The sequence below is a fragment of the Osmia lignaria genome, chromosome 12 (genome assembly GCF_051020975.1).
Source record: "Osmia lignaria lignaria isolate PbOS001 chromosome 12, iyOsmLign1, whole genome shotgun sequence".
Classification (NCBI taxonomy): Eukaryota; Metazoa; Arthropoda; class Insecta; order Hymenoptera; family Megachilidae; genus Osmia; species Osmia lignaria.
Genome location: NC_135043.1, coordinates 7,274,926 through 7,287,678, shown reverse-complemented (window position 1 = coordinate 7,287,678; position 12,753 = coordinate 7,274,926). Strand labels below are relative to the sequence as shown.

The 12,753-nt window shown below is 44.6% G+C and overlaps 1 protein-coding gene across 10 annotated transcripts in view; it reads left to right on the top strand.

Annotated features, from left to right (window-relative positions):
* The window catches only part of LOC117603073 (kin of IRRE-like protein 1), a 246,563-nt gene that overhangs the window by 76,732 nt on the left and 157,078 nt on the right, over positions 1-12,753 (top strand). The gene's annotated exons all lie outside the window — the stretch shown is intronic.

The window sequence follows — 12,753 nt, the reverse complement described above, 5'->3', positions numbered from 1 at the left end:
GTGTGTACTTTATTTCTAAAGTATACATGCGTAGAAAATAAACGTTGGCTTGTAGTTTCGTATACGATTTATTGAAATTAAATAGTATAAACGTACAATGTCGACAACTCGATGTAGACGCTCCTAATAATTGTTACTTTCTCGATATCTCGCAAAATTCAAGAGGTCCTATCCGAAAAACTTTCCCTCACTCGCACCCTGCTTCTTTTCTCTCGACGCCGTCTGTCGACTCTTTTGCGCCGACATCTATACCTTAGCTTAAAATTGAAACCCTAAACAGTCACTCGCATTCACTCAGTTCTAAACACGCGACCATCCAGTTCACGCACCTACACCACACATAATACGAGTAGATAATTATGCTTAAGAATAGTGAATAGTATTAAGGATCAGGCGGTAAAGCAGATATTAAGACGCGTAAGCGAGTAGGTCGGTATGGGTAGAATTTATAATTCTTACATCACACAAAAACGAGTAACGTAAAGTTTCCAACTTTCTACGAAATTACAGTTATTATAATTACGAAACTACGGAACGAAGATAAGACGAGGTTTCCGTGAAAATTCCTAACGCGATTACATATCGAAACGTCTCCTATAATTCGATTGGATCGAGAAAAGAACCGATCGTTCTTACGCGATCGTTTTAATCGCGTACCTCGCGTCGCTCGTTACGGTTAACGTTAACATTACGAGACGGACTCGAGTATCCCCTCGTAACGTTCGCTACGCCAGAAGCTAATCTCAAAAATGGATTGTTCATTCGTAGATGAGCAAAGGCTCGTTCCGCCTCAGAATCTCGTTACGAATTCAACTGCGACTGCATATTCTTAATTGCAATATTTTACCGTGTTCCAACGAAACCAGCCGAAAGGTTGTACCTGGTTTCGGTACAGAATTTATAGGATCTCGATATCGTTTCCAGACATCGGTTAAATAAAAAAAGAAAAGAAAAAAGAGAACCAGTTTCGAGTAATTGCATCGTACGGTAAGGTCGCTTTCGAAGACGAAATAGTTAATTTCATTTTCTCATTGAATTAGCAGCGGAGAGCTTGCTAGGGTACTGCGCCACGCCAATAGGGAAGATGAGAGAGAAGATAAAAGAGTAGAAAAAGAAGACGAAGAAGAAGAGGGGAGGTTAGAGCATTTTGTGATTAAATGGAAAGTACTTTCGCGCAGGAAAGCGATCTTTCACGCTTTCCATGTTTCCAGAGGCAGTCGGCGAGGCTCTTTTAATTCCACACCGCTCGATCCGCCTCGTAATAATCTGCATCAGTGACGAGCTGTAACATCCGGCCTTACATTTCCGGTTCGCTCGTTTCGATCTCTGTCTAGTTACCACACTGTTACCGCAACCGTGTTACGCTACGCCTGGCGAGGTTAAGAAGGATAGGTCATTAACGCGTTAATTACTGAATTGCACTTGTATCATCCTACGAGTCAAGATTAATCCAGGAAATCGAAATACGCATAAAACGACGAAATTAACGACGTCTCTTTTCGTAATTGATCGTTTGCTGTCTCGATCGAGTCATCGATTTCAAGCTCGCCGGTAAGCGGCTCCACGATGTTGCCATTATTAGAAGGGTTGGCCTAGAATTCGTCGAAGGGTGGGACGAAGGCAAAACCGTTCGAATCGTGCATCGGTTAAGCCGAGAATGATTGCCTCCAATTTCTCTCGGCCAGAGCTGCAAGAAACTTCCTAATGCTTTCAACATGTTCGCTGCTAGTCGGAGACTGGTCGCGGTGCGCTCGCTTTTTGCGGCCCACCTACCGTGCTAACCGGTCAGGTACCCGCGTCTACCCGCTTCTCGTGTGTTCCGCGAAAACGGAACGATAGCATTCGTTTGTTTCGATAGTTTGTTGTACGTAAGAAACGTAAATATCTAGCAGGACGCGTTTGACTCCTCGTTAATTCCTCCGTAACATCGCCGATCACGGTTTCCCGCGTTTCTAGATTATCGCGAAATTATCGCTTCGGTCTCTGAAGGATGAGGCGCGATCGCTCGGGATTGGTAACGCTTCGACGCGCTTAGATACGCTTAGATGGTGCGGAACCCTGCTACTTTACGAACCTAGAGTGTCCATGGCGAATTGGCTGCCCGATAATTCGCCTAAACTGTCTCGATGCTGTCTGTTCTATGCTTAATCACCGCGTTACACCTGTACATGGAACAGGTGACTTTCGTTAATCGATACGACCGACTAATATTTCAGCGTTTCTTTAATCTCTTTTTGCCAATCTCCTCCACCCATGCCGTATACACCTTTCAATTCTAGCCACGTTCTCCTCTTCGGTAGTATTTTTCTTTCGCCTTTCCTTTCACCAGTCGCCTCTTTCGCCGTGCCACTACGTCGATGCTCTATTTCTACTCGCGTTTACCACTCTATCGACTCGGCTAGCTGCTGTCCCTTCTCCAGAAAACGTGCTTGTTCTTCTCGCCACGCGACAGATCCTTGCGCGTTTTTCCTCTTTAGGAAAATACTGACACATGTGCCACCTCTGGGAACACCTACCGTGTTTAACACGTTCCCAGCACCATCAGCAACATCCACTTGGAGATTTGTCGGTCATAAGCTATTGTGGGATTTTGTGACGGCGAGGCGGAAACGCATGCCGGTACGATTTGAATTGGGTTAATAATATATTTGACCGACTACGGTCGAGGAAATTACGACAAACGATTAGGATACACGACGACTATCACATTCGTAAGCTCCTCCACCATTCTCTCGATTTTCCACCTTCCTCCCTTTTCCTTTCCTCGGGAGGGTTTTCCAGAAAGAGGTCTTTTCACTGTATGACCTGGGAGAGGAAGCACGTTGCACTCCTCGTTTCGCCGGGCCCTATCATAAATTACCTTAACTAAGTTTAAGACTAGAGGATGTCCACTATCCTTTATTGACTCCTTTTTTTATAGATTGTAGATTCCATTTTTATTTGTCCATGTTCCTGTTTCTCAAAAAATCTATCTATTTTATTTTTATTAACCTTATCGTTAGAAGGAAAATGACATTCGTAGAACAGTTGGAAACGACAACGTTCGATCGAACGGCAGAAGCGTTCCACGGTGTGCTAATTAAAACCATGAATAATTGACCGTTCGCCGCTTTCCAATAATTAATTCCATCGTCAGTGATAACGTCACGATTCATTCCGCGTAGGCATAACGCGAATGGCCGGCTAGAATCGTGCGTCAATGTGTCCGCGACACATTTTCCGTCCGTCTTTCTCTCTCTTTCACTCTTCCGTCGCGCACAGCCTGCTTTATTCGCGTTTCGATATATTCCTGACACGCCGTCACGTTGTACACCGTTTGTACCGAGCGATTTTCCTCCACCATCGACCCGCCCTCGCCTCCGCCCCCGTGTTCGTTGTTTCCATAAACTAATACGAGCGTTTAACGGTCTGTCAGTCAACTTCCGTCGCGCTACCGCGCGTAAAACTGGAGCCGCACGCTGGCTGATCGCTAGACCAAAGCGACGCGACGCGACGCGACGCCTCGAATTTCCAGTAGAAATTTTATCTTTCCGCCAACCATGCACCTCGAAATTTTAATTTACATCTCTGTACCGTATACTTGCCACGGTGACGTCGAGAACGTCCAATTCTTTTTTCCTCTTTCTTTCTTGTCCTTTTTTCTCTTTTTTTCTTTTAGAAATCATTTCGAACGACCGAAAACCGTGTAACGATGAGTTCCATGCGAACGACGCAAACAACGCGCAGGGTTTATATGAAAATATTCTGTTCCTTTTTTGCAGTGACGTGACGTAATTGAAATACACCGAGTACTCGTGATGGAAAAATGTGTATTACGTTCTTTTCCGAAAGTTGGTCAACTTTAGCAGTTGAATCTGGATAAATTCCAGGCAACGCGCTCAATTCTAATTGAAATCAGAGAATGAATCGGCGTTATCTCAGAGATTCTATTGCGAAGGTTGCCGATTTATATACGGACAAAAGGACGGAGCATAGTAGAACAGCCTCGAATAGCGGCTAGAAAAATCCTGAAGATAAAGGGTTAACATTACAAACAGGACAATGGACCCATTCCATCCTGTAAGTTTTCCTTCCGCAGTTCCGAACCAGCCATCTATCGAGATTGCAAACCCTACCGTTTTCCGACACGCGGTGCTTATTTCTCTTTCCGGTTGACTCGTCGGCGGCAACGGAGAATAAAACGAGCCGCAAATGCGGCACGCGTACGGTTCGCTGCGTCACGGAACCCATTTCCGTCGTAACGTTGGCAGCTGTGCGCGTGCACGTAGAATCAAAAAGTTGAAAATCGCGTGAACGCGGTATCGTCGTTCGAGCGTTCAACTAAATTTCGAGTGAGGGGAAAGAGAGTTCATCGATGCGACGCGGAATTCGACGGCAAAAAGCTGGCTAGCTAGGCGACGGGGCACAGAGAAATTGGAAGGTCGCTCGTGCCCGGCACACGGACACGGTCATTGTTCTGAATTCGAGTGAAATCGATCGCGAAATAGCTTTTTCGCACTATTTACGGGTCGCTTTGTTTCCCGACCGCGGAGTTTCCCTCCGAAAAACCAGCCACGCCGATCACGCCTCGTTCCCGTTAAATTCCTACCAGTCATTCACGTTCGTTAATCGCTTCGTAAACGCAGGATATTACGAAAGATTCCTAACGAACGAGAAAATTTCACCAGTTTTTCGTCGTCTTGAAATGATCGACGCGTCGCCTAAAGGGTTTACCGAGCAAATTCTCTAATAATTTTACAACGTTCGAAATGGCAAGCGTTGAATCGGTGGTTGGTGTTATCACGAGGAAACGACCAAACATTCCGCAGATAGAATTCGCACGGCTACGCTTGGCCATTGTCGGGGTACGAGGTTCGAGGGTGATACAGTGGTCCATTGATGGCAGATTCGCTCCCCTATCTAGCTCGCCTCAGCTTGGATATTTGCTCGTTAAGTGACAGTATTGACGCGTGCAACAAGCAAATATCAATATGTCGTCGACCGGCGTACTCTGCGCGTCCTCTAATCTACGATCAGGTAATTGCTTTCGTTCCAGTCAAACTTCGTCGTTTCAAACTTGTCCCGCTTTATTAATTAAAACGTGATTTAACGGACTCTGATAAATTCGCCTTTCCCCGTCTAATAAGTAACCTATGCGGTTATTCGATCCACTGCGTTTCGTAAAATAATAAAAAGAAGCGGAAGAATCGAAATGGATAATTAAATTTGTTTACTTCTGATTTAAATTACTTTCGCAATGACGACATAGCACATTAAATATGTATTAAATCCAACGAAATGGAACATTTTTAATTATCTTTGCGCAATTCTCCTTTTGCTTTGAAGTATGATTTCAAGACATCGTTTGTTCTTTGAATATGTTTTCAGCTGTGATGAGCAAAGTAAAATAAAAATTGAAAATTGAAATATATTTTATATCGCTTGCTTCTCATTCGTCTGTTCTTATCTGACAATTAGATATCGAAAGCTGTTGATTGATTTTGGAAATACAAAATTTACGATTAGCGTTAATTTCTCGATATCATCCTTTTCGTTGTTACCGGCATTTCCGGTATTCGGAATATAATCGTCCGCGAAAACGCTGAAAACTCGATTCCCCGCTAATCTGCCTTTCTTACGCGAATCACTTTGTCCGAAGTTTACAAACGTTATTTAAAGTTTTCGAAGAATATTTCCGAGAAGTCTATCCATTCTCTCGGTTGGTTCTGATATTTTCCTTGCCGCGAGAATTCTTCCCTGTCCGCCGCTTCTTTTACGTTCATCCTGTGCCGCGCGCCATTTCTTAATTCAAGATTAATTCAATTTCACGGTGTCGAGCGAAGTCCACATTTATTTCCTCATTGATTCCGCTCGGAGTCTGCGCGACCGTCGCGTCGCGTCGGTCGCAAAACACCAATGCAGTCTGGCACGCTTGAAAGCTTCGTCCCATGAAATCGACTTTCCTCTTCCTTCCTGTTTAAACTGACCCAACTTTTGGCTACCTCTTCTTCTCCCTTCTCCTTCACCTCGAACTTTTCCAGTCGACTTTTCGACGACAGAGAAAACGAGACGGGCAGCGACTCGTTGACGATTTTCTTTTCTACTCGGTGGCAATAAACGAAACGACTTTGATGAAGAAAAAACGTCTTTAGTACTTTCATTAACGAGCAACGATCAAAGTTTCGGGTGGAAGTACGTTGATCGAGAATGCATGTACCTTAAACGGCGATCTCGTTTGAAATTCCTGTCTGGAACCGATCGTTCTTGCGCGACTTTTTTATTAATCATAATTTACCAACTAGTGGAAAAGTACGAAGTTATAAACAAGCAGGAAGCCGTAACGTTTCGTTAGGTTTGCGTGCAATCGGCAAGGTCAGAATAACGGAAACAAACAGATTATATCGTTGTTTGCGGAGAAACGATGATCGCAATCAGGTCGGTCCAGATCTCTGGCGGTGTAGATTTTAACCCAGTTATTCGCGCCATTTGCGAAAGCTCACGGTTCGATACGCTTCGTTGGGAAGGTAAACTGTCGCGACACTGGACCGGTGGAAAAATGACATGGGACCAGTGAAATCCGACGAATCGTGACGTTTGGAAAGTTTCGAAACGGCGAACATCCGGCGAAATTTAGCCAGGCCGTGTGGCGTGGCGTGAACGGAAATTGCGTTACAACGCGAAACTCGGGACGATCGGATTCATCCGTTAAAGGACTTGCGGCCGAGCAGGATAATACGGGCTCGAGTGTTTGAGAGGGAGAGCAACGCCTTTGATCCTCGGTCAAAGGCCAACGTCTCCGAAGGGAGAGCCGACGTTACGTGGCCTATTGTGGCTCCCATTGTTGCGCAAACTGCATTACAACCGGAAGTGGTCGCGACCTCCCTTCCGTGGCTCGTAACTCAGTGTCTCGCGGCCGGCTGCCGGCTTTGCACAATACAACGGCAACTGCACAAGCCTGTAACACCGGCGTCCGACATCCACCCTACCAACGCTACCACGCCGCGTTAGCCCCGCTCTCTGTCCTTACTGCTGAGAAATCTTACCTCTTTGTGCTCTTACCCTATGGAAACTTTACTTCTTTACATCGCCTTCCTTGTTAAACGCAAACACAGTTTATTCGAAACTCATCCTGAACTTCGATACAATTTTGTTTGACACTAATTTTATTTTACTTTTCCATCTTTTCCCACCGGTACAGATTCCGGTAACTTGGGCGCCTTGAAAAATACTATCAAAAATCATCGTCAAATCAAGATGCCTAAGTGATCGGAATCTAAACCCTTTTACGCGACGCGAGTCTCGTAAAATTCAACGAAAGTGTAGATTAACGAACTCGAACTCTCCCCGGGGGTTACGGTGGAGAAGAAAAAAAAAAAATAGAAACTGTTGTCGTCGAAGGAAACCGTTCGGTGCAGAAACTTTTTAAATGGTCGTGAAAAATGTAATCGTCCATTAGCGTGCAATCGGTCGAACGGAACGATCGTGAATCGCGATGGCGTTTCATTGGAATCGCGAACACGGGACGAATGGTGGTTTGCAGGCAAGTGGGCTAATTGAGATGTTGGTCCCTCGAGAGTAGAAGGAATAGCTTAGCTTCCCCTGCCACTGTTTCCTCCCTCCATTCGTGATTCACCCTCGAGCGTCAGTAACGCGCTTAAAGCGTAACGACGTCGCTTTGGAATTATTAATAGCGCCTTATCCAAAAGGGAGCCCCATTGTTATCCAACGTCTAACCCCTCTAGTGGGTGTCGATAGCGCGAAACGAGGCTGACGAGCGTACAGAGTCCGGTAGAGAAAGAATAGTCGGTTCATAAAGTACGCCGAGGTGTGTTTTTCTCATTCGATTTCGAGGCAGATTCGACGGAATTGGGCGTCAACGGGGCCCGGGTAGGGTTGAAATTTCGCGTTGTTCCCGGCAAGTCGCGAGGAGGATACTTTAAAAAGAAGGAGGATAAGAAGAAGGAGAAGAAGAAGAAGAATAAAAAGGCGACGGAAGCAGCACCGGGAGCTTACGTTTTATTGCGTATTTACATATTTTCGCCGAATCCCCCCGACGTTTCATAAAATTCAACGTCTTTACAAGGGTCGGCACGATGGCGTTCCCAGGACGCTTCGTCGACACTTTATGCCTTTGAATTTCCGCGACAAAGATTTTTCCCCTCTCGACTCGAGTGTACCAGTCGTTCGAATTCCCCCCCCCCCGCGAACTCCTGCTTCCCTTATTTTCGTTCAGAACGAAACGGAACGCCTGGCAAAAGAGAGGACACTCCGGGGAGTTTGGTGAATTTAAATTTTATCGCCACTCCACCCACGGTAAATCGTATTTCGTAATTGCGATTGAAAGCGTCGACGCTGTACACCACCCTCGGCTGATCTTTCACTTACCTTGTTCACGTTCGAGATTCAGGGGGAGAAATACGCTCTCTATCGGCGTGAAGGATTCGAGAGAAGAAAAGAACGGGCGAAATATGGGTGAAATTTACTCACCTCTGTTTAGTTTAAATAGCTGGCTTACAAATAGAAATAAAACAAAATTAAAGCTCGTTCTTCTTTTCAAAATTATTTAGAAAAATAATAGATGCGATGTTTTTTTGGCCAATTGTGTCGCGACGAAAGGATTAAGGCACAGATTTACGCGTCGTCTAATTCTTCGCGTTTGTCAGCGAAGCCCTTCGAGTTAGTGGTACTCGGGACAGGAGTGTAAGGGACGAAGGGTGATAATAAGCGGGGACAATGACGCTGTTGATACGCTTAGCGCAAGCGAAACTGGAGGATGCTATCCGCAGAAAGGCACAGGGTCCCCGAGTACACTTCACTCTCCGTAAATAACGGATTCACCGTTCTCTCCACCCTATCCCTATATCCATTCTCCCCTGTTCTAAGGTCGCCTCCGCCTCTTTCTACGTTTCCACGTTTCCCCGTTTCCTCGCGAATCCATCCTCCCGTACGAATTGTCCCCATAATGTCGCCTAACAATCGCTCCCCCGACTCTAGTTAATTTGCGAGCAAGTTTGCATTCACGATCGCTACGTTTTCCTTGTTTCATCCTTTTGCTACAAACACCGTTTGCACACATACGTTCTTTGAAAAGGTACACTCATTTCTAGATATAATATTTTTAACCTATTCGGTACCAGGGCCAAATTAGGTGATTTTATTCGCATTGCCGTTTCTGTTTTCAGTGTTTGCGTTTATCTAAATTTTTATAATATCTTTAAATAATAATTAACGTTGAATTTTTGTAATAAATTTTATACATTTATATTCGTCGCTACAAAATGTTTGCAAATTCAAAATGCTAACACGTTTAAAATGCATAACACCCGAATGGGTTAATTTAAAATAAGAAATGTGACATCTTGGATCGATTTGGTTGATTACTGTATCAAAGCAGTCTCTCCTCGATTACACGGAAAATTACTATCGTATGGTTGAAAGAGCCTCGGTCAGTAGTCAATTAAAACGGAACGTTCCCGTATAAGTTTTCGATTCGAGCTCATCATTTTCTCTTTGCCGTGGTTACGTTGGTCGGCAATCAGTTTACGATGGATACCGTGGCTACCGTCGATACGAACGAGATAATATCGAAAGATGAAAATAACGTGAAATCATTTTCCGCGTTGCAGTTGGGTAGGTAAAGTTGCGAACCGCGTGCCAACCTAGTCGTTACGTTTCTCGATTCGACCACGTAAAAGCCGTGGAAATCCGTTTGCACCGGCTTCGAAAGCGTTCGCGGAGAGAAACGTGGAATTTACATGGATATATCCGACGGTCTCGAATTCGAATCGATGCACACGCATCGTTCGCGAACGATTAAAGCGTAATCGTTAGGTCGACCGCACGGAACGTTCGATATCCACCTCCTCGTGGAAGATTTATGAAAACGCCTGTTTCCGTTTCCGTTTCCGTTATCCTTTCTGTTTCCATGTTGCGGTGATCAACGATACGACACCGGGGATACGAGTTTCCAAACAGTTCTAACTTTGACAGGAAGCTCGTGCAACTTTGACCGTCCGCGATACAGCTTTCGCATTCGTTTCTCCTTACTTTGTAGAACTCTTCCGTTGACCACGCGTGTACATAAGTTAAGTTGATTTCGTAAAATCCAGGTACGACAAAGGAGTTAAGCGAATCGAGATTGACGAATTGGTCTGCTCGTTGCCGCGACAGGAAGAAGAATTGCAAGGATGCAAATCCCGAATTTCAAATTACAAATTGCAAATTCCAAATTCCTGGGTTCACCGTGTCCCGCCGTCTTCGTTCGGGTGTTCGTAACGCGGAGGCAAACGTTGATTTCGATCGATAACGAATTCATTAAATGCGTTTCGAATGCGACACGAGCACCGTTCGCCATTAGCACACCGCTGGACGTTTCAACCAGCGCCTCGGGTCTTTGAGGGTTAATTGCGGACGTGTTGCGGAATTGCATTAATCGAAACGGCTTTCAAGGCTTCTCTGGTATTTAAACTACACGCGAGAGAGGGCCAGCCTGCTATTCGCGGCTGATCGATGGTCGCCACGCGGTTGCTTTCGCCTCCAACCACGTAGAAACATCGCGTAAATAAGTAAAATCGGCAGAGTAAACTGCTTTTATCGCTGTCATGGTTATCTGGTTGACGGGAAAATTTCTTCTCGCCGTATTACGGGAATTTAATCTCTTTCAGACCAATTTCAGAGCTATTCTTGCATAAATTTTAAGAAACTTGATGGCCTTGGCGTGTACAGTGACTCGTTGTTGCGTTTGCAATTTCTGCAATCCGTCATTGCATTTACGTTTCAAATCCAAATTAATACCGTGACAGATAGTGGCACGTATTTATCGTTAAGATTTAAGAAACAAAGCTGTTGCAAACCACGAGCCCTTGTTTCGGTACCGATAGAAAAAATGTTGCTCATAAATCTATGCTATACTAAAATTTGAAAACATTTCTAATATGAAAGCGATTGAAAATGATTACTAGCCAGCCACCACACCTGACGCTCGACGCCATTAATTTAACGGTCGTTTGGTTAAACCCACCGGTATTTGTCTTTCTTTTTTTTTTTTTTTTCGCGCAATTTCGCGACGTCGCGTCGGAGGGACGACGAGGTCGAGGACGAGAAGGAGGACGACGACAGCAACGGTGCGAGACTAATCTAATTACGCGCGAGTTTCAAGGGAAGGAGCGGGCAACGGTTATGAAAAATTCCTGGACGCCAGGATAGCGCGTGTACGTCAGGCAAAAAGTAAACGCTAAATCGTCGGCAAACCCGCGAAATACCGGCATGAAATTATAACGAATCCAACAAGGATCCTCCTTCCTTCCTTCCATCTTTCCCTTCTTCGAGTGGTTTCTTCTCGCTTTTCACGCGAAAACCTTACGAATCTTTTGCCGTACAAGAGCCGAATGAGTTTGGCAAGAAATTAACTGCTTGTTACGCCACGTTCCACGGTTTCCCGTTAAGATGTGAAAAAGCAAAAATTCAAATGAGCAGCCCCAACCCTAAGGCGTTTATATGATAAACAGTGGTTCCTTAAGCGATATTTATATCCGACGCGCTCGTTATAGCCGTGAAACGAATATTAGCAGCTCTCGCTAATCCTTCCTGTTCAGATTTTTAATCGTTCCTTAAGATTTTTAATCGCATACCGTGATAACGTTACGTGTAACGCTATATCGCTATTTTCCTCGGATTTTTCTCAATTGATCCTCGCTCGTGAACAGAAAATTTTCATCGTTCCATCTATCTGTAAGTCGAACAGGGAGGATTATACGTCGACGACAAATCAGATTGAAGAGAATGAAAAGAAGTTGGAAGAAGCCTGTCTTTCTATGGAGGAGAGAAAAGTGTGCGAAGCCCTGAAAATGGACGGTACTCTAGATACTTGGAGGTTCGCTACCTTCGATTCTTGTTTCGGTCGTCCAGCAGGCGGATAGAAGGAAAGCAACAGACCGAATCGAATGGAAACTCGTTTCTTCGAAATAGCCTATCGGAAATTCCCGGAGGAATCGCCCTTTCCGTTGCGATCGGACCCTCGAGCTTTCCACTTAACTTGCTCGAAGGATCGTCCTTCGCAAGCCCGATGCTACCACTGCGGCTGCGGCTGCGGTTGCTTTACGGCGTTACGCCGGAACCGAATTTCATAAGCCGAATCTCTTAATCCCGTGCCACGCCGAAGCGCGCTTTACATATCGCAACCCAAGATCATCTTGCCTCGATTCTGCCTGCATCCGGAATATACGGATTTCTCGTATCGAAAAACCCTCTACCGGATATCCCTGCGATTCTCTCGTGCAACCGAATATTCGAACATCCGAGTCCTTCGATTATTTTCAAAGAATATGCCTCCTTGCGTTGTTTCGTTAGGAATGAACACTTGATAATAGAAAAACGAAATATCATAAAAATAATAGATAGGAGTGCACGATTCTTAACCTGAATAGTTTCTTTCCTAATAGTTTAGGTCAACTTTAGAAATAGAAAAATTGTTTGTCTTGCAAAAACGCGTGAAATAAAAGCCTAGTCTCGTCGAAATATCTTATTTTGAGCTTTAATATTGTATATCTCGAAAACTAAAGCAGCTAGACCATAAGACCTGTATAATTCTTTGTTCAGCATAAAAAATACTATGAGAAACCAAGTCGCCCAAATTATCGGAATTTAACTGATAAGAGCTTTTTGAATTCAGTGAATTCGATAAGTTAGGATTTAGTGAAAACTCGGACTTTTCAATGATTATTACCACGAATATCGAAAATATTTGGTCGACAATAAAGAAATGTTTTTCTTGTT